Raw genomic sequence first — 25,024 nt, 5'->3', positions numbered from 1 at the left:
TCTGGAAATTTTCTGAAAAGACTATTTTACCCATATAATTGTCAAAATGAATTTCAAATTTAGAAATTGAACCCACTCTAAGTGGCGTCACACTGAAACCTTTTAGGGATTTAAATTTTTTTTTTTTTAGAAATTATGCGGGCTTACTTTTAAACCCCTTTTGAAAAATCATGTGAGCCCACTCAAAGGTGGCACCACATGTAGAAAAGAATAAAAAAATAAAAAACAAAAAATAAAATTCCAGATTTTTTTTCTCTTTCCCTCTCTTTTTTTCTTTCCTTTTTTTTCTTTCTTTTCCTTCTTTCCTTTCTTTCCTTCTTCCCTTCCTTTCCCTATTTCTCCAGCCATTCACGTAAAGCCTCCTTCCTCCCTCAACAATCAAAAGAGACCATACGTTGGCCATGCCTCTCTCTCTTTCACATCTCTCTCTTCCTTAGCCTCTCAAAAACCCTCTCTCTTGGCCCCCATTGCTGCAGCATCCTCCACACCTTCAGCAACCTCCTTACAACCACTACCACAACAACAACCTCTCCAACCCTCTTGGTGATAGCTCAAGACGTCGGCCATCAGTTGCAGCAGCTACAACCACCTGCGCCAATCACAACTTTGATCCAGCTCCAAGCCACCTGCAACACCACCAGCAACTGCTACATGCTCCAGTCGAATCCAGTTGCTCCCTCTCTTTGCAGCAAGCTTTGAAGCTGTCACCATAGCCCAGCAGCCTCCACTACAATCACTTTAATCGGTACAAGGGTAAATCCAAGTTATGAAGTTAAATAAATAAAAAGTATTCTTCACAAGGGTGTTATCAGACATGGTGTTTCATCCTTTCCATGGATGAAATCACCTGATCCAATAGCTAACATCAAAAGGTAGGCCATATTTCCCTGGATTCTTTTTCTTTATTGTGTTATGGGTTTGATGTAGGTTTCATATCTTAAGTATCACGTTTAATGTTATAGCATTTTTTTATTTAACTCATGCATTTAGTTTAATTTCATTCAAGTCTTATAGTATTTTATACTGCCATTTTATGCACACCTTTGCTTCAATAAATATTGATATTTTTAGGCTAAATGCATTTATGTGACTCTGATTTCCTGCAAAAAACTCTTAATTGAGTCGAATTCTTAAACTCCATAAAATAAATCAAATCCTAAATCGGGTTCTGAACCCACCAGAAATTTCAATTTCTGTCTTAGCAGACAAGAACCTATGGGATCTTTTAAATGGACGATCCGAATCTCCCTTAAAAATTACAGTAGATTCACGGTAGAATCTACTAATTGTCTGAAAATTTTGGAATTTTTAAAGGTAGATTTGACCTCTGTTAAAAATCGTTTTTTTTCAGATCCCTGAGAAAACCTCGATTTTTCCTTGTCAGGGTATAGATTGACCCTAATGTGTTGTGTCTGTTCAATCCATAAGTCGTTTGTCAAAACTTTCAACATGAAAGTTGTTCCTAACTCATTTCTCTGTCATTTCCCAAAATTTAAATTTTTTTAAGATTGTCTAAGTATTTTTCCAAAATTATATTTTTTGTCTGACAGATTCTCACATCCAAAATTTTCAAAGATCTAGGTCTCTGATAATAGTGTGCCAATTTCCAAACCGTAACCCTAATTCCATTATTGTAAAAAGATGAAATTTGCCTCTATTTGTCAAAGTCAGTTTCTCACAATTCAGCCATTTTCCCATCTGTCTGCTATTTTCCCCACATTTTCTCCCGAAACCTATCTGTTTACCCTAAATCCTAGAGTCGCCGGATTCCGATCCGACTTGTCGGAGCTGTCAAGCTCCGAACATAGGTCAAAACCAAAATCTGTAAAAGGCAAAAATCCTTGCCTAACTGTCCTCTGTCACTCCATAAAATTTGGGAAATTTTTATGGAAGTTTGATATCCGAAATCCCATTTAGAATCAGCATTTTAGGCAAAATTTTGATTTTTTTAGGATTTTAGTTATTTTCCATATTAAGAAAATACAAAAAAATAGATTTTAGAGCTCCATTCTGTTTTTAGGGTTAGTCTAGGTGTCCATACCAAATTTGGCTCAATTCCAAGTTTATTTGCTTTATATGTTAATTTATTTTTAAATTCAGAAGCGAAAATCAGGCGAAAATCAAGTTAAAATTGACATTTTATGATATTTTTGCCATTTTAGGGTTTTTATCATATAAATAAGCATGTCATTTCATATTAGGGTTAATTTCCATGTCATTTGCATTTCAATTTCCCATTTTTGCAAAATTTATTTTAGAAAACCCTGATTTCAAGGCCATATTCTTGTTATCAGGGGCATTTTGGTCATTTTGACCTCAATTTCGAAATTCCAATTTCTAATTCTCCAAATTTTCATGCATATCATCATATTTTATCATATTATGTTTGATTTATTTTATTTGATTTTCAAATTTCTAAATTTTCTTTCAGAAAATCCTGATTTCAAGATCATCAGGGGTGTTTTGGTCATTTTAACCCCAATTTCGAATTTCCAAGTTTATTTTCAAAATTTATTCATTATTTCTCATGTTTATATCAGGGAGGTATGAATTGGGGTTTATATCTGAATAATACCCGATAATTTTCAATATTTTTGGATAAATTCAGAAAAACCTACATTTCTATGTTAACATTGTTTTTTAGTTTTACAGGGATATCCAAGAAGAAGACTTAGCTATTTTATTTTATTTCAATTCAATGTAAGGATGTAATAAATTAGAATAAGAGTTACATTCCTGCATAAAATATGACTGCATTATATATAGTTTAATTTCAACAATTTTCAATATCTGATGTATCATTTATGCACATTTTTCCAAATCCACTATGGTTAACACGAATGGCACGTGCACAAGCTCTTATGAAGTTCACGAATTTGGTGGGATTCGTATTTATGGCCATAGTCAGAATACGAAGAAAACCAATATTTATGATCTTCACATTAACCACATTCAGCCTACACTCTTAGGATAACTTAAAAAATGCACTGCATTTCTCAAAACTCAAAAGGATTTCTCAATTCCTCAATGAAATATCATTCAAATTCATATTCATTCATTCAATTTGCATTATTTCTAAATTCATTTTCCAATTCCAATTTCAGAAAAATCAGTTTTCTCAAGAATTTCTAAGTCTTTCTCAAGATTTGATATTCTCAGAATCTTAAGTTTTCACATGCGACTTCAAAGTATTTTCCAAGTTCAAATCAAGATTTTCCAATGTTTTAAAGTTCTCAAATGTCAAAAATCCTAAGTTTTTATAAATCAATTTTCTCAAAGATCTAATTTTCCTAAGAATTCATTTTCCAATTCAATTTCCGATTTCCAATGAAATTCAATGATTTTTCCAGGAATTCAATTTTCAAGTACTTTTCCAATCATTTTTCAAGTACATCTAATTTTCTAAAGCAAACATCATATTTTCTCAAAGCTTGCATCTTTTCAAAATTTCATAACACAAGCCTGATTCTCTCTGCATTCTAGGAAAACATAGCATAATTTAGATAATTTAACTTAGTCAAAGCACACAATTGATCATTGGTTCAATTACCCCTGGTAAAGGCGCTAGAAACGGTTGAACCTCGTACCGACAGATGAATCCCATTCCACGAAATTTTTCTGCAAATTTTCAAAACGGAGGCGAGTAATTTTCAAAACTTTGGTCGAGTTTGACTCACAATCGTTTTTTCTCACTCTCGCAGAGGGAGAGGGAGGAAAAATTTTGCGATGATAACAGATGGTCGGCCTAGACTCCATTTGAATAATTCAAATTGCCAAATATCCTATATAAGCTCCTGTATTTAGTTAGTAGAGGATCATCTAATGAATTTTTTTCTTTGAAAGGTTCACCTTTATTGGCCTACTTTTCTAGTAGAATAGGCTCCTTCCTTGAAAGGAGAAGGCTCTATGATCAAGAAAGCCCTTAACCAACAACATTTCTCCTTATCTCTCTCTCACACTCAACCCAATCCCACACCCTTTCTCTATCTCCTATCCCCTTCCCATACTTTCCTCTCCCCCTCTCACGTCACCATAGCATTCACAATCCCTCTCTACCTCTCTCTTTCCACTCGATATTTAAAAAATAAAAATATAAAAATACAAAACTAACAATACGCCAACTATAAATGAGCTGAAAATCGAGATTCTACATAGAGGTCTTCAACCTTTTACTACAACCACCTAAGATGCAATAATCACTATCTTAACCTATGTAAGGTCATAGTGCATACAGAAAAAAAATTCTATAAACTCAAGATCCCTTCCAAAGATGATCCTCGGCTAGTAACAAACAAAAAAAGATAATAATCATAAAAGTTTTTTTTTTTCTGAAGATGGCAAAGGCATGCTTCATCAACGAAAGTAAAACCCTCAATACACGAAAATAAACACGCGCACTTCATCATTCTATTGTAAATCCATCTCATACATAAACAAGAGAAGAACACACCAATGAAGTAAACACACAACTATCAATTAAAAACCCTAACAACAAAACCATCTTTGAGCTTATAGACTCTATGAAAAACAACATTTCTCAATGCAATCGAGAAAAGCATAGCCCAAAAGAGCAAATTAATCAGTAGGAAAGATATGGATAAGTCCTAAAACCCCACTCAATCACCGAGGAAGGTTATTAGAGAGAGGTTAGGATTTAGGGTTTTAGAGAGAGGCATGGAAGAAATGGTGAAGACGATGAGGCATACCTTTTGAAAGGTTTCCCCCTCCCCCCTTCAAAGGGAAAAGTGATGGTCATGTTCTTTGCTGGAGGGAAGTGCCGAAGAGAGGCTTGCAGGAGGTGGCTGATATATATATATATAGAGAGAGAGAGAGAGGAGAAAAGGGGTTAGGCGAGAACAGGCGGGTGTCGGGGGTATTACCCCACCTATTTTTTTTTTTTGGAACGTTCCCTGTCTTGTTCTCGGTGTAACGGCGGGGGAATTGAAACAGTGAAATACCGTTCTAGAGATGTGGTGGTGGACGTGCCTTCCACTCGTCCGCTACATCCGTAGTTTAGTAGCGACCGCATTATTTGTGGCCACACTGTCCCAAATCACGCGGTGGACAAACCACCAAACATGCTCTTAGGACTCTATAGCTATATGTGTAGTTCATTGAAGCATTGGACCATTGATTTCCTTGTAATTAGGTTCTCAATTTCTTGGACCTTCAGGCATTGTGTGGGCATCAGCCCCCTACATGGTATTTTAACTTTGTTGAAACCTATGTTTTTAGTGAACAATCAGTCGGCCGTTGTGCGTGTTAAAAACCGGGTTAAACTTAGCCTAATGAAATCTACAACCCAATAAACATGTCAGCAAACAGGTCAAGAAAGGCTCCAGGTTTATTTCATGTTTTTTTATCAAGTTTGACATAAGTGTAACAAATGTCAGTTAGGGCTAGGCGAATGCACAAGCCCCTCCACCAAACCACAAGCCTAGCTTAAGGAAAGCAAGCAAAAATCTGGCTATCAAAAAACCCTCAATGCGTTAAAAGCGGGCTGGTCACGATGGCCTTGGTTGCCTCACGTCCAAGGACTCTTGGATTCTATGTCACAGGGACACGCTGTATTGGGTGCATGTCCCTGATGACACAAGCATACATGCTCAGACATATCAACACAGACATCGACATGTATGCTTACTATTTTAATATTTTAATACTTTTTAATGTTTTCAGTAATGCATTTTTATCCTTAAAATATCAAAAATTTAGTTTTTTATTGATTAAAAATTAGAAAATTCATGCCCTCGTGTCCTGTTTTCGAACTTATGAGTGTCGAGGAACCTTTGTGACATAGCTTGGATGTGCAAGGGGGCCTTAGCCGCTAGCTAGTCCAGCCAGCCAAGGTAGGTTATATGAGAAAGCTATAGAGAGAGAGAGAGGGTTAGCGTTTTATGGAATCTTGATGTCCGTAACCAAACAGCTTACAAGAACTTGATTCAATGATTCGATTGACCATCACCCTAGGCAGCCCTACCAAACCATATTTCTGCACCAGTCAAACTCGTGACTCGGTTGAATCGTCTTGGATCCGAGTCCTCTCGACTCTCGAGTAAAAAAAATAAAAAGTTGATAAACTCGTTACTACTTTTCCAAAACTGCGGAAATTTGATAAAATCGGCTGAGTCACAAACTGATACGAATCGTCCGATTCAACATATAACACGGTTATAAGAGAAAAAAAAGGAAAACAAGAAGGGAACCCTCTCGTCTCTCGTCCTTATTCACATCCCCCACCCCCCCTTTCTTTCTCTTTCTCACCCTCCCTCTGTCAATTGCTCTTGACGCCGGTCCGCCGCCGGTGACCGGTGGGATTTTCCGGTGAGTCAAGGCCAAAGGGAGCCGGCAAAGGAGGAGGTACCGAGGCAGGTAGGCAAGTCCTCTCTCTCTTTCTCTCCATTGACGATCTTCTGAATTCTGCGCCTCTCTTTGGATAGGGGCTATGCTTGGGTTCGAGTTTGACCGCCATTGATGGCACGCTACTCTGCACTTCTTTTTGACGCCGATTGGGGTCTCAATCGCACCGTTGCAGACTCGAATCTGGAGTTGGGGAATTTAGTTCTTGGTTTGTGGATCATTTTCCCCCTTGATTTTGTTATCTTTGTGGATATTTTCGTCCAAATCGCTCATGATGAAATTTCGTAGCTTGTAGATGTTGATTTATGATCTTTGATCTGATTCTTTTTCTTGTTTTACCTCTGCTAGTCTGCTTCATTTCTATTGCTTATTTTGTTTTAATGTCTTTGGAATTTGGATTTGTTGGACGGTATAGTTGAACATATTTATACATCGAAGAAAATTTATATGTTTATTATTTGATTTTAATAAATATATAAATGTATGATGGTAATGTATAGATATATGATGCTAGATTTCTTTGATGTTGAATTTAGTTAAACAGTAATGATACTTAGCGAAAATTTGTTCATTTTTTTTCTATCTTAATGATTAGTTTAAGACCTTAGGTTATTTAATTACTGTAGGATGGATTTATTATGTATATGTTTATGATTTAATTTTAATAAATTAAACAAAATACCTTGATTCTGGCGAGTCATCTAGTTGCAGGCAGGAGATCCCGATACTGAATTCTGAGAATGCCAACCGTGCTAAACTATTGACCTTTCTAAAGGGGCCTCTCTTACATTGACTCCAAGACTCCAAAACAACCAAAATGTAATCCAAAACCCAAAACTCATAATGACCTAAACTCAATCCAAAGTAGGACCTCTAAAAAACCCAACTTGGCACCGACCCAACATGGACTAAACCTATGCTATCATTCTACCATGTTTGTACACACCCCTTGTCCTCATGGCATGGTCCTTCCATTCAGCACATCTTCCTTTGGGTTGTCAGACTCATCATCCGCACTTAGCTTTGAAAGTTTGATATTGCAATCCAGTAGATCTGACAGTAATCTGTGTGAGGGATCAATTCAAAATCAGTTTCTATGAGAGATCTGCAGAATAAAACTAGTTGTGTAAGTGGGATGTATGCTGGTCTGTAGTGGGCTGCACTTTAGAGGCTAGTTCTTTTTGTCTAAGTCATGTTCAGAACTGGGCAAGTAATGTTTCGGTCAGGTGCCTTAGATTGGTAGCTCACCATAAGGAGAAGCAGAGTTGTTGTGGTGCCTTATGCGGCTTCTTGTCCAAGGAATTAAGGGAAACTTGCTGCTGTAGTTCATCCATAGCAACCAAGATAAAATCCAAATCTGACCAAGGTCCAAATCCAAATACATGTAGATGCTGGATTTTAAGGTAGTTAAATCTGGATTCATTTTAGCTGATGCCCATTCGACTTTGAATCTGACTCCTGATTCGATTAGGTCGGACTCGGTAATGCATAGATCCTAGTCGAGTTTGAACCATTTACTTCCTTAAAGGCAGAGAGAGAGAGAGAGAGAGAGAGAGAGAGAGAGAGAGAGAGAGAGAGAGAGAGAGAGAGAGAGAGAGAGAGAGAGAGAGAGAGAGAGAGAGAGAGAGGAACCTTGGTTTCCAACCTTGGTTTCCAACCTTGGTTTCCAACCAAACAATTTCTTGGCTTAAAAGAACTTCATTGAATGATTCAATTCATTCTTACATAAGAGTATAAATAGTCAACCTTAAGAAGCCTTAAACTGCAGACCCTTCTAATTGGACCTCCTTTACATTAACACCAAGACTTAACCTGGAACAACCAAGGTCCTGACCAAAACCCTTAATGACCTAAACTAAAGCGAAAGTAGGTCCCCAAACCCAACTTGAGACTGGACCTGACCGTACACTTGATGTGTGCTATCATTGTGTCCATGTATGTGCATGTGTGCTTATGGCCAAGGTTGTAAGTATCGTATCGTAACCCGTATCAGTCGGGCCCAAAGCTAGATACGTATCGTATCATAAAAAATCATAAAGTTTTAATATTTTTTTTTCAAAAAATAAAAAAAATCAAGAAAAATAAAAAAAACTTAAATAAATTCTAAAAAAATCATAACACATGAAACAATGATGAATTTCACAAAATACAACCATAAAATCTCATATGAAGCATTTATGTCGCTAAGAGCTGCATAAGACATCATCAAACAATGACGAATTGCATAAGATAAAACTATAATATTACATATAAAAACAATTTTGTGCTTGGCATGCATAAGACATCGAACATTAAATAATCAAGATAATATGCTATAAATGGCAATCTCACAAGAAAAATGCAAACTATGAAATAATATACATATTAAATAATGAATCTAAGCTAATAAATCACAAGATTCATAATAATGTATGTTTGCATAAACAAAAAAAAACAGTGTTTTTTTATTGCTTAAAAATTTTACATAACTATTTTTTTAATTTTTCAAGCAAAAATGAATTAGATAATGTCAATCATTGAGTATCATCAACATCATTTTCTTTTTTGTTGGAAAAAAATATCTCTAAATCACTCTTAAGCTCTTTAGGGATGAATATGAACTAGCCCCAAGGGGCCTTATATGTTTAAAAATAAAAATTGAAATAAGGGCATTTAAACTGCATTTATAGCGTATCTTAAGGTACGCCCCGTATCGTAGTGTATCGTAAGATACAGGGTCATATCGTAAGTTACGGGGTTGTATCATACGCTACACACTTGTATCGAGATACATGTATGTATCGTATTGAAAAACCTCATAGTAACGATACGTATAATACCTTATCATATGATATTGTACGATACTTACAATGTGCATGTATGGGGATTGTAGACAGGTGAGTGGATGGATGGGTGTTTGTGTGCTTCCATGTGTGTGTGTGTGTAACACATCCATAAACTCCACGTGCTCATAATTCAAGCACTCTAGTCAATGGAAGGAACAATATTGTCTATATGTAATTTAATGCTTTAGACAAATTTACATTGTTCAATGCAATTAAAGATTGATGTGCTAGGATGTCATGCATACATTAGGTTTGTCTATCATAAAACAATTTATGTATGCTTTTGATAACTTGATGTCAATGTCTACCTTCCAATGATTTCATCAATAACAATTAGAAATTCTATTGGTTCATGCTCTATACTATGAGCTTGAAAAGTTATACTTTGGTTATGTAGATAAACAGATCTTCAAATAGAAAGTTCTTCAAACAGATCATTGACCACAAATGCCTAAGTTGACTTCTACACGGTTATCCAAGCAAAATTCCTACCAGTGATCATGTGTCAAAGAGGCTCATGACTGTAGTTTCTCCGTATTGGCCATTGAGTCAAACATACTAGGACAGCCATATTTAAGCTTTCTAAATTCAGCCAACTTAAAGATCTTAGAAATGATCTTGATGCAAGTTGACATCTAAAGGAACTCTAGAAGGACCTATTAGTTGGTCTAAGTTTTATTAGGCTTTGAATTTGGTTTTATGTTGGAATTGGAATTAATATTTACTGTGGGACCTGTCTTTAAATTTGGCTATTACTTGGAGTTTGGTTCTTGTTTGGATCTTTGATTACTTTAAATCCAAGATGTTCTGCTTACCTTTTTAAGCTAGGAAACTACGGCTTTGGGATGACATTTTTTTATCCCCTCATAGTCAAGCTAAGGGATGTCCCTTGTGGGGATTTGAACATAAGATACCATTGTTGACATAGTGCAACTCTTCCAATCAAACTATGAGATCCGACTTTGGTTAGGGGTTATATGATTAAAAGGGGGTTAAGAAACTGGTAGTAGGAACAAGATCTTGTATACGAAGGGAACAAAAATCAGATTACTTAGGGAGTATTGTTCACCATGTTTGTGTGTATATGGGTGGGCAACAAACTTGGCTTGCTACAATCTCAGTTTGAGCACGTTGTTTAATACATGATCTATGGTTGAGCTTATGAACTTAAAAGTCAATAGCACAATTGGTTGGTCAACTAATCACCTAGTCAACCTAGGCACTAGCTGATTGACCAGTCCCACCTTCCTAGTCAGCCAGTCACTAGCTCACCTAGCTGCTGTTAGAGTTTAACCTTTTTTTCTGTTAGGAAGCAGGGAGGAAGGGGAGTTGGATGGTAAGACCTGACATTCCTGCTCCTTTTTCTTCCTTGCCCTCTCTCCTTCACCCTCTAACATGAAAGAAGGGAGGTGAAGGTCTAGAAAATCAGGTATCCCTTCTGCTTCCCCTTCCCTCTTTTTCTTCTCTCCATCTCTTTTTGTTGTTCATCCCTCATCTTGTGCTTTACTTCATTTTTTCTCTTAAGGTTGTTATTTCTAGCATTTGTTATTGTTTGAAATTTTACAAAAAAAAGATAGCAAGAAAAGATTGGGTCCTTAGTTACAACATGCTTGCAATGACATGTGATTCTTGGATTTTCTCAAGATCCTGTGTTTTTTAGTCACAATTACAACAATTTCTCAAGGTTAGTGAAACATGAGAAAAGTACAAGTTGTGATTGTGATTGCCAACTGTGATTGTTTTGCCTTAAATCTTGTGAAAGTTGGTCACAAGATTGACCCTTCTTACTATCATCCCCACCAGTGACCAAAGCAAACGTGACCTTAATGACTAGTTGTTGCCTAGGTGCCCGCTGTCTTTTAGGGCCTAGCACCTATGCTTTTGACTACTAAGCTTAACCAGGAGTTCCATTTAGTCAAACAAGTTAAGTTTGAGCTTAAGCTCATTTTAGGTTGTTAAAAATATTAAAGAGATTTGATATTATATATATTTTGCACAATTATTGTGATATAAAAAAGCCTTTTGGCATGTCACTTTTCCTTCCAAAATAGAGGTGATGGTTTTAAGTCCTTGTCAAAAACTCTGCCTATTCTGGCTAGGTGTAGGGCCACCATATTGGCTTGTGGGTCTAGGTGGTACGGCCCTATTTTTTGACCTAGGCTGCCTGGGCTGTCCTCGCCTAGGCCGCAGGGACATAGGCATCATTTTTTTAATTTTTGTCTCCTTTTTTTCATCTTTCTCCCTCTCCAAAAGCTTTTCTTTTTTTGTTCTCTCATTTTCTTCTTCTTTTGCTTTTCTTTTTTACTTTCTTATTTTTCTTCTTCTTCCTCCTTTCACCCCTCCAACTTTTCTTTTTCTTCTTCTTCCTTTTCTCCTTTTCTTTTTTTCTCTTTTTCTTCCTCATCTCATCATTCCACTCTTCTTTTTTTCTTTCTTTTTGTCTCTTTTTATTTATTTTATTTTTGTTGTTTACATGTATGCATGTGTTTTTGACACACACACTAATACACACATATATAAAATCTGTTTTTTATTTATCTATCTATATATAGGGTTAATCTAACATTAAACTACTTGTGTATAACACTAAATGGATTCAACCTTATTAAAATGACTAAAATACCCTTAAAAAGGCATTTTTAAAAATACATGATTACTTGTTTAGATAAAAAGGGTAAATTTGATAGATTCATAAAGTTACTTTTTTAGAAAAGGTGTTTGACTTTTTCAATTCTTTCGACCTGTAGTGCTCATAAAAGTAAGCATGCATTTTAAAAAATACCATTCTTTTAATGGCTCTTTACTCATTTTAATAACGTTGAATCCATCTAATGTTAAACACAACTAGTTTAATGTAAATTAACTCATATATATATATATATATATATATATATATATATATCAAAATGTGGTTCATCCTATCCCTTTTTTCTTTACGTCACTGTTAAGACCCTCCAAATATCAAAATTTTAGGTGCTTTATGCTCAATTTGAACCATTAGATGTATTTATCAATACTTATTTATTAAAAAACAAGCTTTGTTTCAAATTGATTTGATATAAAAAATGTAAACATTTTATCATAAAATTTTAGTACGATATCAACCAATGATTTTTTACCTTTTTAAAATACACATTTGAGCATAAAGATGCTTAATCATGGTTGCCAGTTGAGGAAGCGGGAGCGGGAAACGGGAAGCAGGAGTGGGAAGCAAGGTACTTTCAAAATTTTAGGAAGCGGGAAGCGTGGGACCACTTAGGAGCGAATCGGGAATCGTCTCGGAAGCGACCTAGGAAGCAAACCGGAAGCGACTTAGGAAGCGAGGGAGAAGTGAAAAATAAAAATAAAAATAAAAATTAAAAAATAAAATAAAAATTGAAAAATGGGGGAAGCGTGATGGGACGCGCTTCCCATTAAAGGGAAGCGCTCTTCCCATTAAAGGGAAACACGCTTTCCATTTAAAAATGGTGTTTCCCCACGCGTTTCGGAAGCGCGATGTTCCGTGCTTCCGAAGCGCGCTTCCCCACTTACCTAGGCGCTTCCGGTAACTCTGTGCTTAATCAATTATATGTTCTTCATTTAACAACAATCATAAACCATCTAACGGCTAAGATCTATGTCATTCAAACGCTCCATTTTGCCCTCTGTGCTCGTGTCAACACGCGTGTTCCCGTGTCGACACCTGGACACGTCATTTTACCCTCCCTTCGTACATACAAGTTTGTATTCAATTTATAATTATATTTTCAGTTTGTAACTTTATATTTTCAGTATATAATATATATTTTAGATATAGCATATATATATTTAGATTATATTCAACTTATTTTGAATTTATTTATGCAATATTTAATATATATAGGCATGTCCCCGTACCCACATTTTTTGAAATTGCCATTTCATACCCTCTGGACTCGCACCCGCACCCAAGTGACAGGTTAAGATCATGTATAAAATATCTAAAAGCTATGATTTTTGGAGGGCCCTAAGAGTGACCTAACGAAACACCGATAGGATAATCCTCATTTTCTCTCTCTCTCTATATATATATATGTATGTATGTATATATATGTGTATAGAGTAATCTGATGGCGTGCCCCAAGTTTTGGTGTATGTTCAATATTATGCAATGTCATGAATTTTGCGACATGTTACATTGAATTACACATTTCATCCATAGTTACAATCATATGTTTGTTACTTAATTTAATTATTTATTATAAAATTTTTGCTTTTTTTGATGTTTAATTTTTTTGGTCCCACCTAGGTTGACTAGTCCCTCCTAGGCCTCAACTAATCCTTTTAAGGGCCTTCTACCTGAAAGTCAGGGATCATCCACCAAAATCATGAGGAAAAAGAAATGGAGAGGAGGAGGCTGCTATGAATACCCCAAAAAATGTCAATCCTCTAGACGTGTGGGGTTTCCTCATTATATGGTTGTCTTTCTATAACTGTTACAACAAAAGTACAATATTACCCCCAGACTATAATATATCACAAATAAGAGATACAGGATAAAATAGGCAGGTAGAATAAAATACACACAAAATGTGTTTTTACAAAGTAACATATTTCACAATGAATCCTAATGTGGATCCAGATCTGGATCCAAACCATATATCATGTTCCTACAACCTCTCTCAAGTTGTACATGGTTAAAATCATGGACAACTTGTTTTTTAGAAACAAAAAACGATGCTTGCACGGTCCCTTTGCGAACATATCAGCCACTTGTTCTTCTGTTCCTACAAATTTAGCTTCAATCTCACCATTCTCTATCTTGTTTCAGATAAAGTGCCGGTTTATTACAATGTGCTTCGTTCTTCCATGCTAAATTGGATTATGTGAAATTTTAATTGCAGTTTGGCTATCACAAAATAACATTGAACATGACATTTTATGACCTAATTCACTTAATAATTATCTAAGCCATCTCACTTCTGAAGATGCCGCAACCATAGCCCTATACTCAACTTCTATGCTAGAACGAGCATCTGCCTTCTGTTTCTTACTGCTCCATGAAATAAGATTTGTTCTAACAAAAATGCTATATCCTAAAATTGACCTTCGTTCATCCGAATCACTTGCCCAATTTGCATTGGAGTAAGCCATTATTGTCATCACACTCTTATTCTCATCTCTTTTCTTGTAAGAAAGACCATCCCTGAGTGTGCCTTTAAGATATCGAAGAATTCTTTTAACAGTCTCTACTTGACTAATTCTCGGACAGTGCATATATTGGGATACCTGATTTACTGTATAAACATCTGATCGAGTAAATGTGAGGTATTGAAGCATGCCTACAATACTCCTGTATTTGGTGGGATCTTCATAAGCTTCTCCTTTATCATAACTGGGCTTTTGATTTAAAGGGCTAGGGGTCAGAAGAGACTTGCAATCTTTCATACCAACTTTACTTAATAAATCAATGGTATATTTGTGTTGCATCAGCAACAATGTATCCTTTCCTCTATCAACCTCCACTCCCAAGAAATATTTAAGCCTTCCCAAATCTTTCATTTTAAACCTTCGACTCAGGACTTCTTTGATCTCAATAATATGGTTGGAACATGATATATGATTTGGTTCTTTTTAATATATCCCTGAGGTTGTTCCATGTAAACTTCCTCGTTCAAAGTCTCCATGTAAAAACACATTCTTAATATTCAATTGGCTTAACATCCAACCATAATCAATTGCAAGGGACAAAATGTGACATATTGTTCCCATTTTTACCATTGGGCTAAAAGTCTCATCATAGTCCAACCTGTGTTCTTGTGTGAATCCCTTTGCTACCAGTCGAGCCTTATATCTCTCTTTGCTCCCATCCGGTTTATATTTAATCTTATACACCCACTTTGATCCCACAACATTTTTATTAAGAGGTCTTAACACAATTTCTCATGTTTGACACTCATATAGTGCCTTCATCTCTTTATTCAGTCTCGATCCATCTATTTGATTTTGATGCATGATGATATATTTTGGGCTCTTTTTGTAAAGCCTGTAAAAAAAAAATTGTGTCAGACACGTGTCGGGGTTGGTCCGTCGTGTCGGATCCGAGTTCAACCTGGACCCGCGACCCGACTTCTCGAAGGATCGAGAGCCTGCGCCTTTTTAATGACACAGGTTGTGAGACAAGGGGAAAAACCCTCGCCCCTTCTCTCTCTCTCTACTCTGACTCCCGTCTCCTCCCCTTTCTCTGTCACCGTCGACGATCGAAGCCGTTGGTGATCGTGTCGACGACCTTCACCCGCTGCTGCCGCCTCCGGCCACCTGCCGTCGTCGGCGAGCACCGCCGCCAGGCGACAACGCCACCACCACTGCTTACCGCTCCTTCGTCCTCTTCTTTTGTTTGCTGGCGACCATCGCCAGCCGTCAGTCGACGTTTGTCGGTCTTCGCAGGTATTGTCCCTTCTCCCCTTTTCCTTTTTCCCTTTCTTATCGCCGACAGGGGGCTTTGTCCCTTGCCTCTAGTGGGTTTTCCCGGTAGGGGCGGAGCCCGCCCCTGCCTCTTTCAGATTTTTTCGGCAGGGGACAAAGCCTCCTGCCTTCTGTTGTATTTCGGTTGGGGATTCTGTCCCCTGCCTCCAGTGGTTTTCCGGCAGGGGGTTCCGCCCCCTGCCTGTTCCCGCTGCCTTCATTTGTTTTTCGGCAGGGACTCTGCCCCCTTGCCTCTTTTTATATTCTCGGCAGAGGGAGAAGCCCCCCTGCCCTCTATTGTTCCTCGGCAGGGGCCGAAGCCCCCTGCCTTGTGATCGTTTTCCGGCAGGGGGTTCCACCCCCTGCCTCTTGTTGCTTCCCGGCAGGGGGTCCTACCCCTGCCTCCAGTGGTTTGCCAGTAGGGGGCGAGGCTCCCCCTACTTTTGTTTTTCCCTGCAAGGGGCAAAGCCCCTGCCTCCTTTGGTTTTCCGGTAGGGGCGAAGCCTCCCCTGCCTTCTTCCTGTTTCCTGGCAGGGGCTGACCCCCTGCCTCTGTTGGTGTTTCCGACAGGGGGCTTGCCTCTACGTGATCTTTCCGGTTAGAGGCTCTGCTCCCTGTCTCTCGATTTTTCGGTGGGGGGCTCTGCCTCCCCTACCGCCTCTGGTTTTTCGGGCAGGGCGAAGCCCCCTGTATCTCGTTTGTTTTTCGACAGGGGGCTTCGCCCCCCTGCCTTGATCTTGTCGTCGCCTGCCTGTCTCGTTTCTAGTAGGGGACTGCACCCCCCTATCCAACTTCGTGTTCCGACAGGGGGTGCCACCCCCTGTCCTGTTGTGGCAGGTTCGGCAGGGAGCCTCTGCTCCCTCCCCTGCCTTCTCTGTTCTGGCAGGCAGGGAGCCCCTGCTCCCTGCCTCTGCTGCTTTTTGCCAGGCAGGGGTGAGGCCCCTACCTCTGGCACCCTTGCAGGCAGGGTGCAGAGTCTCTGCCTCTGCAGCTTGCAAGCAGGAAGCCTCTGTTGCCTGCAAGCCAGGAACCGAGCCCCTCCTTGTGATCTTATGATTATAGGTTAGGGCTCGGCTTGTGCTTATTGTGTTTCTTCTTTTAATGACATATCACTAACATTCTAAGCATCGCAGGTTGAACGGTGGATCCCGCTCGCGCCCCATGGCCGAGCTCGTGCTTACCTACGTTATAGGCGTACGAGGACCCGCAACTCCTCAAGGTAGGGGATTCTTGCATAAAAGGACAATGAATGGATAAATGCTAAAATAAGGAAAGATAATTAAAAATGAAAGATGACGATGATATTTGTATATGTATAAAATATATACGTATGTCTTTTAACTCAAGGACGTGGTTTCGCGATTCTTGTCTTCTTTACTTTTCTTGCATTTTTCTTTTCTGTTGCCGTCACGCTATATGTGCCCAGGCTTTTAATTCATGTCTTTACATTTCATGTCTTTTAATTCAGGGAGGTTATTTCGCGATCCTTGTCCTCTTTACTTTTCTGCTGCCCCGCGTTTTATTCGCCATGACTTTTTACTTGTCTTTACTTTACCGTCGCACTATATGTGCTCAGGCTTCTGTTTCATATTTAATTGTTGTACTTTTCTTTCTATTGCTCCGTGCTTTATGCGACAAGGCTTTTCTCCTGTTCTCTCTGCTCTTTATGTTGTTAATGTTCGTTTGCCTTGACTATTACTTGCTTACATGTCTAGTTAATTGAGGTACAATTTTGTACCTCATGCACTGCCTTGGGTATGTCACTTGCTTGTGTGTTTGATTGGCCGAGGTACAGTGTCGTACCTCGTGCATTGCTTTTAGTAATCGCGTAGTTGCTCGATTGTTTAGTGAGGTACAATTTTGTACTTTGTGCATTGCTTCTGAGGTTTTGCGCTCGACACATAGTTTTGCACTTTGAGAATCGATTGTACTTTATTGTCGCACTGTAACGTGCACATGCTTACTCTTTTGTTAGCTTACACTCATTGAGTGCAGCTTCAAGCATATTTCAACCTATTCTTTTGTCTTAAAAGGCATGATGCACACTTATGCACTTGGTTCTCCAAAAAGAATAACTTTTAGGCACCAACCTATTTTCGAAACATATTGTTTCATAAAGCAGATTTCAAAAGCCTTTTGCGAGATAGCGGCTGGATCTCCCAAATTGATGTGTTTGGGAGAAGTGTTTACAACTTCAGTTCGCATACTCAATACAACTCGGATAACCTTGTTTAAGGACATGTGCATAAGATGGGCGAAGGTTCTACTGAGGAACATGCGCCATCGCTAGACCAGTGTGAGACCTAGTTATTGGGTTTTTTGGCCAACTAAGATAGTTGGCATTTTCCCTTCCTTCGCGAGACGATTGCTGATGGATTTCTGCTGAGAAATCCATGCCCCTCTCCTCATACTCGTACCTTTAGTCATGTACGATATGTTTGAACTATGAGGAGCAGGATGAGGTCTGTAGTAACCTCGAGGCGTGTTTTGACACTTTCTATTAATCATGTAATATCGATGTTCGCCTAACATGCAAGAGGCTCGTGGCGGTCTAAAGGACCTGAGCATGACAAGTTTGAACTTGAATAGTTACACCTTATCTTATTGGCAAAACATTGGTGTGGGGATTTCCTTTTGAGAAATCTATGCCCCTCTCATCGTAATTGTACTTTTGAACAAGTACTTTGCGTACCACGATGAGTAGGATGAGAGGTCTATGTTTACCTCAAACGTGCAATGACACGTGTTTGAGATCACAAAATGGTGATATTGTTACCCTTACTATGAGTTGACCCCTCTCATCGCGGTTGTACTTTTGAACATGTACATTGCGTACTTCGGTGAGTAGGATGAGAGGTGTGTGGTTGCCTCGAACATGCATTGACACGCATAATTCACTAAATGATGACTATGCGCCTTCACACGCAAGATGCTCTAGTGGGTCAAAAAACCAGAGCATGTAGAATGAGACGACGGTTAAAAAACCTTCGTCGTGCTCATTCGACACGGTTCATCAAGAAAGAGGATGGATGGTACAAAACTCCGATGGACAGGTCCTTTAATGGCAGTTACGGGCAAAAGACTCAGATTCCCCAATCATCGGAGTTAGGGAAAATGCTACAAAGATAGCCTTCAGGCTACTTCTGCAGAAGCTTGGATGCATCCACGAGCCACTTATGCCTTTGGGGATTTACTCTCTTGGTCACTGTCCATCTCCTTAGGAGCGAACTCAGTCAGTCATTCAGGGTATCATAAAATACATATCATAATAAACCTCCAGATCGATCTCGAATGTTTCTACATTTCGTGCCTTGTGCGTGTACCCACAACGGTCAACTAATAATCAGAACAAAATGTAAACTATTCACATTGTAGAGATGTGCGTGTCGTGACTTGCTTGGCTGCCCTGTAGTTTGGCGTACTATTCGTTGAGCTATGCATGCCTATTGCGGTGCTGCTGTAGTTGGTTTAACTGGTTGCGCAGTCTTTTGTTAATAATTAGTTGCTCATGTTAGTTAAATGCTTATGATGATAGCATTATGCTAGTTGCGATATATTAGCACGTGACTTGCTACTTGGTTGAACTATTTCGTGCTTGTTGTAATATAACACTTATTGGCTTGTGTCTCTTATGACGAATGTGACTGCTTACAGCTCGTAATCTACGAACTGTTTATATGACTAATGTAATTGCTCACAGCTCGTAACCTACGAACTGTCTACAACTAGAACCAATGTAGTTGTTTGTCTTATAAACTGTTTACCCATTGTGGTTAATATATAGTTGTTGTCGTGTGATTGCTTAATCACGGGTAGCTTATGCTTGTTGTGCAATGACTTGCACTTTATGATTAATATAGTTACTTGTCGGTAAATTAAAGAATTCAGTGGTAATCGCATGTATTGTGAGCTTCGTTATAAATGCTTATTCAGTTTCTATGCTTGACTGCTTGGTGAAGTTAGTTACTTCCTGCATATAGAATCAGTTGGATTACTATAAATGCATATTTTACTTATTTAATACTTTGTTTCTTACTGCTCTTGTATTTAGCTATTTGCTTTGCTGGAGTTTTGCTTGCAGGTGGTGGACAAGTTGAGGCAGCTTGCGATGGCACGATGACGTGATGAGTTCAAGATGAGACTCTTTGTTTGACGTTTTGCTCTTGAGGACATTTTGGTAAATTTGCATAAAAGTTTTCCTAAAAATCTCTTCTTTGCACAAGTCTTAAACTATTAAATAAAAATTGCATTTTCATAATCTATTTGATTTCTTAAATGTGTGGTGTTGCAAATCCGTTGTGAAAGAGAAAGTTTGTGTTGTAATGCGCCTAAGGCCCCTTGACTTGCTATTTCAAATAAGTTTTTTTCGCTGAACTTCTATTTCAAACTGTGATAAATAATTGATTTCAAAGCTTTCAAACTTTTCATAAAAAGTTACAAGTCCTGGATTTTGGGGCGTTACACTTGTTTTGAGACAACCGTTAAAAATATATGATCTATGTTGAAAATTTCATAGCTTACCCATCTTTCCACTGGATGTCTGATACGACCAAATCTCCTTATACCTGAAGGCATGTGATCAACATAGGTGCTGGCTGCATTTTGCTGATCAGTCTGATTTTCTGCACTTGTAATGAGTTCATCCCTATTTCTGCGGTTATATACCTTACCCTTTAACCTGCCATCATGAGACGTCAAATCTGCATTCGGTGCAGTGTGCTGCCAATCATCTGGATCATCATGTTGCTGCGTTTCATAGGTTTCATCTTCACATTCATTTTCATTTTTCCATTCTTGAGCTGATTCATTAATTTCTGCTGGAAATAATTTTTCACTCAACCAAGGCTAATAAAACTCAGCTGTCTGTGCTTCTCCATGTGTGTTGTCCCTGTGATCAAATTTCCTTTCATCAAAAGCTACATTCCTTGATATTCAAGTACACTTGTTCTCAATGTCATAACATCGATAACCTTTATAATCAGTAGCATAACCAACAAATTTACAAAGGTATGCCTTCTTATCGAATTTATTTCTCAAAGATGCATCAATATGCACAAAACAAACACATTCATAAGCCTTTAAAAATCCGTAATCAGGATGTTTTTCAAAGAACTCATAATAAGGTGATTTATCCCAAATTATTTTCATTGGCAGCATATTGAAAACATGAACAACAGTATGAAAAGGCTTTGTCCATAAATATGTGGGAACATACCCTTCATGCATCATGGCTAATGCACTCTCGACAATGTGCCCGTGTTTTCTCTCAGCAAGCCCATTTTGCTGAGATGTTAAAAATATATATACATACATATATATATATATATACATACGTATATATATATACATATATATATATATATATATATATATATATATATATATATAATATGTAATTTATTTGTAATACCCGATAGGGGTACAATAGTCTTTTCACCATTTCTCGCATATTCATTTTTTAATATGTTTTTATTTCTTATTGTATTTTTTATTTTTATTTCTTTTGTATTTTAGGCATTGAGGGGCCCACCATATAGATGTTGGGCCCCTCCAACGGTCATAAATATGACCGTTGGAGGGGCTCCAATGCCTATATGGCCGCCCCTCCTTGGGTCGTCTTTCTTGTATAAATATGGGGTTATCCTCCTTGTATTTATATGCCTTTCAAGGCTCAATTCAATAAATATTCTATTATTTTTTCATGCTTGTGTAGCCTTTTTAGGCTTTCACATTGTCCCTTCGTGGACTTCTTGTTTGAATGCCGTAGTGCTTGTCCATTTTTGAACTTTGTGAATGCTTGTGCATTCTTGGATTACACTTCCGCCTATTTCCTTATCTGGAGATAGGACACTCTTCGATTGATCCCATTTATTTTGATGTAATCAATAAAGTCATTCGAAGAGTATTCATGGACATGGAAAAATGATTTTTAATCATAGCATGAAATTTTTTAAAAATATTAAAAACTTCATGCTTATTTTTCATAAAATATTTTCAAACATACCAGGAATACTTATCAACAAAGATCACATAAAATAGACTTCCAGAAGAATAATAATTTAGGAGCTGGTCTACACACATCAGAGTTAACAATTTAAAAAGGTTTAGAGCTAAGTCACACAGACTCGGCTAAGGAGGCGCCACACCCGAGTCGACACGCTCCGACACGGGTGCGGCTTCGCACTCGGCCCGGACTCGGTCAACGCAGAGTCGGACTCGGTCAACGAGTCGAGGTCGAGTTCGTCCACATTTTGGACTCGGTCAACTTTGACCGATTCCAAAAATGTCTGTTTTGATTTCTGAAATACGTTTTGGATCCGGGTCGGATCGGGTCCGGACTCGACCCAGATGGAAATTTTATCTACAACCGAACCCTAAAAGGGGTTTATCGACAGGGGGAGGGGCTTACCCTCTCAATTTTGCCTCTCCCCCTCAGCCCCTGCAGCTTTGTTCTACACCCACGCTGGCGATCCAGACTCCAGCGACGGTACGCACAGGTGCCAGCCACCGTCTCCCCCTCCGTCAACACTCAACAGGTATGTCGACCCTCCTGCACCCTTTGCTCGCAGCCTCCCTCCTTGCACCCTCTGCTCGCAGAAGAGGGGCTCGACCCCTCCCTTTGCATTCGATTCATAGAGGAGGGGCTCGGCCCCTCCCTTTGCATTCGATTCACAGAGGAGGGGCTCGACCCTTTCTCGTTTTCCTTTTGTCCGGCGGGCAAGGCTTGGCCTGTCAGCCGAGCCCCCTCCTTCCCCCACTCCTTCTTACCCCTGCCGAACAAAACTGCCTTTGGCTTTTTGGCAAGGGCGAAGCCCCTGCCACTGATAAGGTTCAGAAGGGGCTTGCCTTGCCCCTCCTTTTTGCGTCAGATAGGGGGTAGGCCCCCTATCTTGAACCTGGTTTGCAGAGGAGGGCCTGGTTTGAACAGGGGGAACAAACCTGGAGCTCCTATTACTATTATTTTGAAGTGTTTATTAACTTTATTTTATTTACTTATTTTTTTTTCAGTTTTCACTTTTCAGATATAATGGCGAGTTCTAGCGGCAGTGTCAATACATTTGGTTCAAGTTCTAACCCTGAATTAGAAGTTTCTCAACCACTTTGGAGGCTTGTGACAAAAGGGGTAAAAGCTAGTAGTGGTGGTGGTGTGAATGTACGGTTTCATTGTAATCTATGTAAGACTGTTTTCACAGGTTCTTAGACGCGTGTGAAAGCACATTTTTTGCATATTCGTGGTTAAGGAATTAGGGCATGTTCTGGGGTTGACAAAGACATGTTAAAGCAATTAAAAAAAGAACAAGAGAAAGCTGAAAAGAAGAAAACTGCAGAGATGAGAAGCGATTCGATTAATTTGTCTTTTCCTACTGCTAGTGATATACAAGAAGAGCTTTTAAAGAAAAGAAAGATGGAAAGCAATAAAACAATATAAGCGTCATTCAAAAACATGGCAAGAGTAGAAATTGATAAAAAGATTGGTCGATTCATTTACTCAAGCTCAATTCCTTTTAATGTAGCTAGAAGTCTATACTTGAAAGATATGATTACATCTTTGGCTAATTGTAATTTGAGTGGTTATGTGCCTCCTAGTTTAGAAAAACTAAGAACAAACATTCTTGCAGAGGGAAAAAATAGAATTGAAGACTTGTTAGAGACCCAAAAATTTGCATGGAAACGACATGGAGTGTCGATTGTTTTTTATGGGTGGACTGATATACAAAGGCGACCACTGATAAACTTCATTGCTTACTCACTTAATGGGCCAATCTTTTTGAAGACTGTTGATGCATCTGGAGAGTATAAAGATGCTGAATATTTAAAGAGATTATGTGTCGAAGTGATAAAAGAAGTGGGTGAAGAAAGTGTGGTGCAAATCATTACTGACAATGCTTCAGTTTGCAGTCGTGCATGAATGAATTTGGCAAGTGAAGATACATATTCACATATTTTTTGGACTCCTTGTGCAACACACAGTTTAAATTTGACACTTAGTATACGCAATCCATCAAAAGATGATGCAAATGCATATGAAATGTGCTTATGGATTGAGGAAATAGAGCATAATGTTCGAAATATTAGAAATTTTGTTGTAAACCATCGTCATGCCCTTTCTATATTTAATAGTCATTCTGATCTCAAGTTACTGAAACTCGTTTTGCTTCTCTCATTGTTATGATAAAAAGAATTAAGCAACTCAAGAATGCATTGATGATGATGGTGGCTGATCAAGATTGAGATTTTTATCGTACTGAAGATGATGTCAAGGCTCATGCTATCAAAAAATGCATCTGTGATGATTTTTGGTGGGATAAAATTACATATTTTGTTGAATTTACAGAGCCTATTTGGGAAATGTTGAGAGAAGTTGACAAAGATGTACCCATGCTTCATAGAATTTATGAAATGTGGGACAATATGATTGAAAAAGTTCAAAGTATCATTTTTAAATATGAGAAGAAAGATATTGCACTTGATGATTCAGAATTTTACAATCATGTACATTCAGTTTTAGTGAGAAGATGGAATAAAAGCAATACACCTTTGCATTGCATGACACACTCTCTCAATCCAAAATACTATGCAAAAAAATGGTTGACAGCAGGTGTTGGTCGTGTTTCTCCAAATGAAGATCCTGAGATATCAAGAAATAAAATGATATGTTTGGGAAGTTTTTTTAATGATCCTCACATGTTTAAGGTTGTAAATAGTGAGTTTGACAAGTTTTCTACTGGGAGATTTTATTCTTTAGCAGCACTTGTGGCAAAGGACGAGGAAGATTCCCTTAATTGGTGGACAACATCTGGATCAGAGACACCAAATCTGCAACGTCTTGCAATGAAGTTGTTATCCCAACCTGTTAAATCATCTTGTTGTGAAAGAAATTGGAGTACATATGCTCAAATTCACAACATTAAAAGAAACAAACTCACTAGTAAAAGACCAGAGGATTTGGTTTATGTTCATTCAAATCTACGATTAATTTCTCGCCGCACCAAAGAAGAGTATAAATACTTTTTTTTCTTTGTATTCAAAGTTTGTAATTAAATATTTGTATTCAAAGTTTTAAGTTAGATACTAATATAGTCATTTTTTGATGCAATTATGGACCATCCAAGAATTGGGATGTAAATCCAGAAGATTTTGACTTGGAGGAAGAACATAATTTGCATACTCTCAACATGGATTACCTCGATCCTGTTCTTTCCTCTAATTTAGACGATGAGGCAGATTTATGATAAGTTTTGTTGTTTATCACACTCACAAGCTTCTTTATGTGTTATATTTTGGTAAGTTTGTATTGTTAAGAATTGCTTTTTTATTTTTGCTTTAAAATTTACAATCTTTATGTGTTAATTTATTGTTATATATATATATATATATATATATATATATATATATATATATATATATATATATAT

General features: G+C 38.0%; 1 protein-coding gene across 3 annotated transcripts in view; it reads left to right on the top strand.

Annotated features, from left to right (window-relative positions):
* The first annotated feature begins 6,191 nt into the window (after window positions 1–6,191).
* The window catches only part of LOC149828082 (cysteine protease ATG4B-like), a 43,605-nt gene continuing 24,772 nt past the window's right edge, over window positions 6,192–25,024 (top strand). For 2 of the 3 annotated variants that reach the window (XM_090018639.1, XM_090018641.1), the window contains exons 1-2: window positions 6,192–6,372; window positions 6,441–6,568. The gene's annotated coding sequence lies outside the window, so the exon portion shown is untranslated. Of the gene's footprint in view, window positions 6,373–6,440; window positions 6,569–19,688; window positions 19,786–25,024 lie in introns of those variants that run through there. The other variant, XM_090018640.1, reaches the window with a different exon arrangement.

Source organism: Nuphar pumila, chromosome 10, assembly GCF_984573655.1.
Source record: "Nuphar pumila chromosome 10, dmNupPumi1.hap1.1, whole genome shotgun sequence".
NCBI lineage: Eukaryota > Viridiplantae > Streptophyta > Magnoliopsida > Nymphaeales > Nymphaeaceae > Nuphar > Nuphar pumila.
The sequence above is the reverse complement of the archived record's forward strand: the minus strand, read 5'-3'. Positions and strand labels throughout refer to the sequence as shown.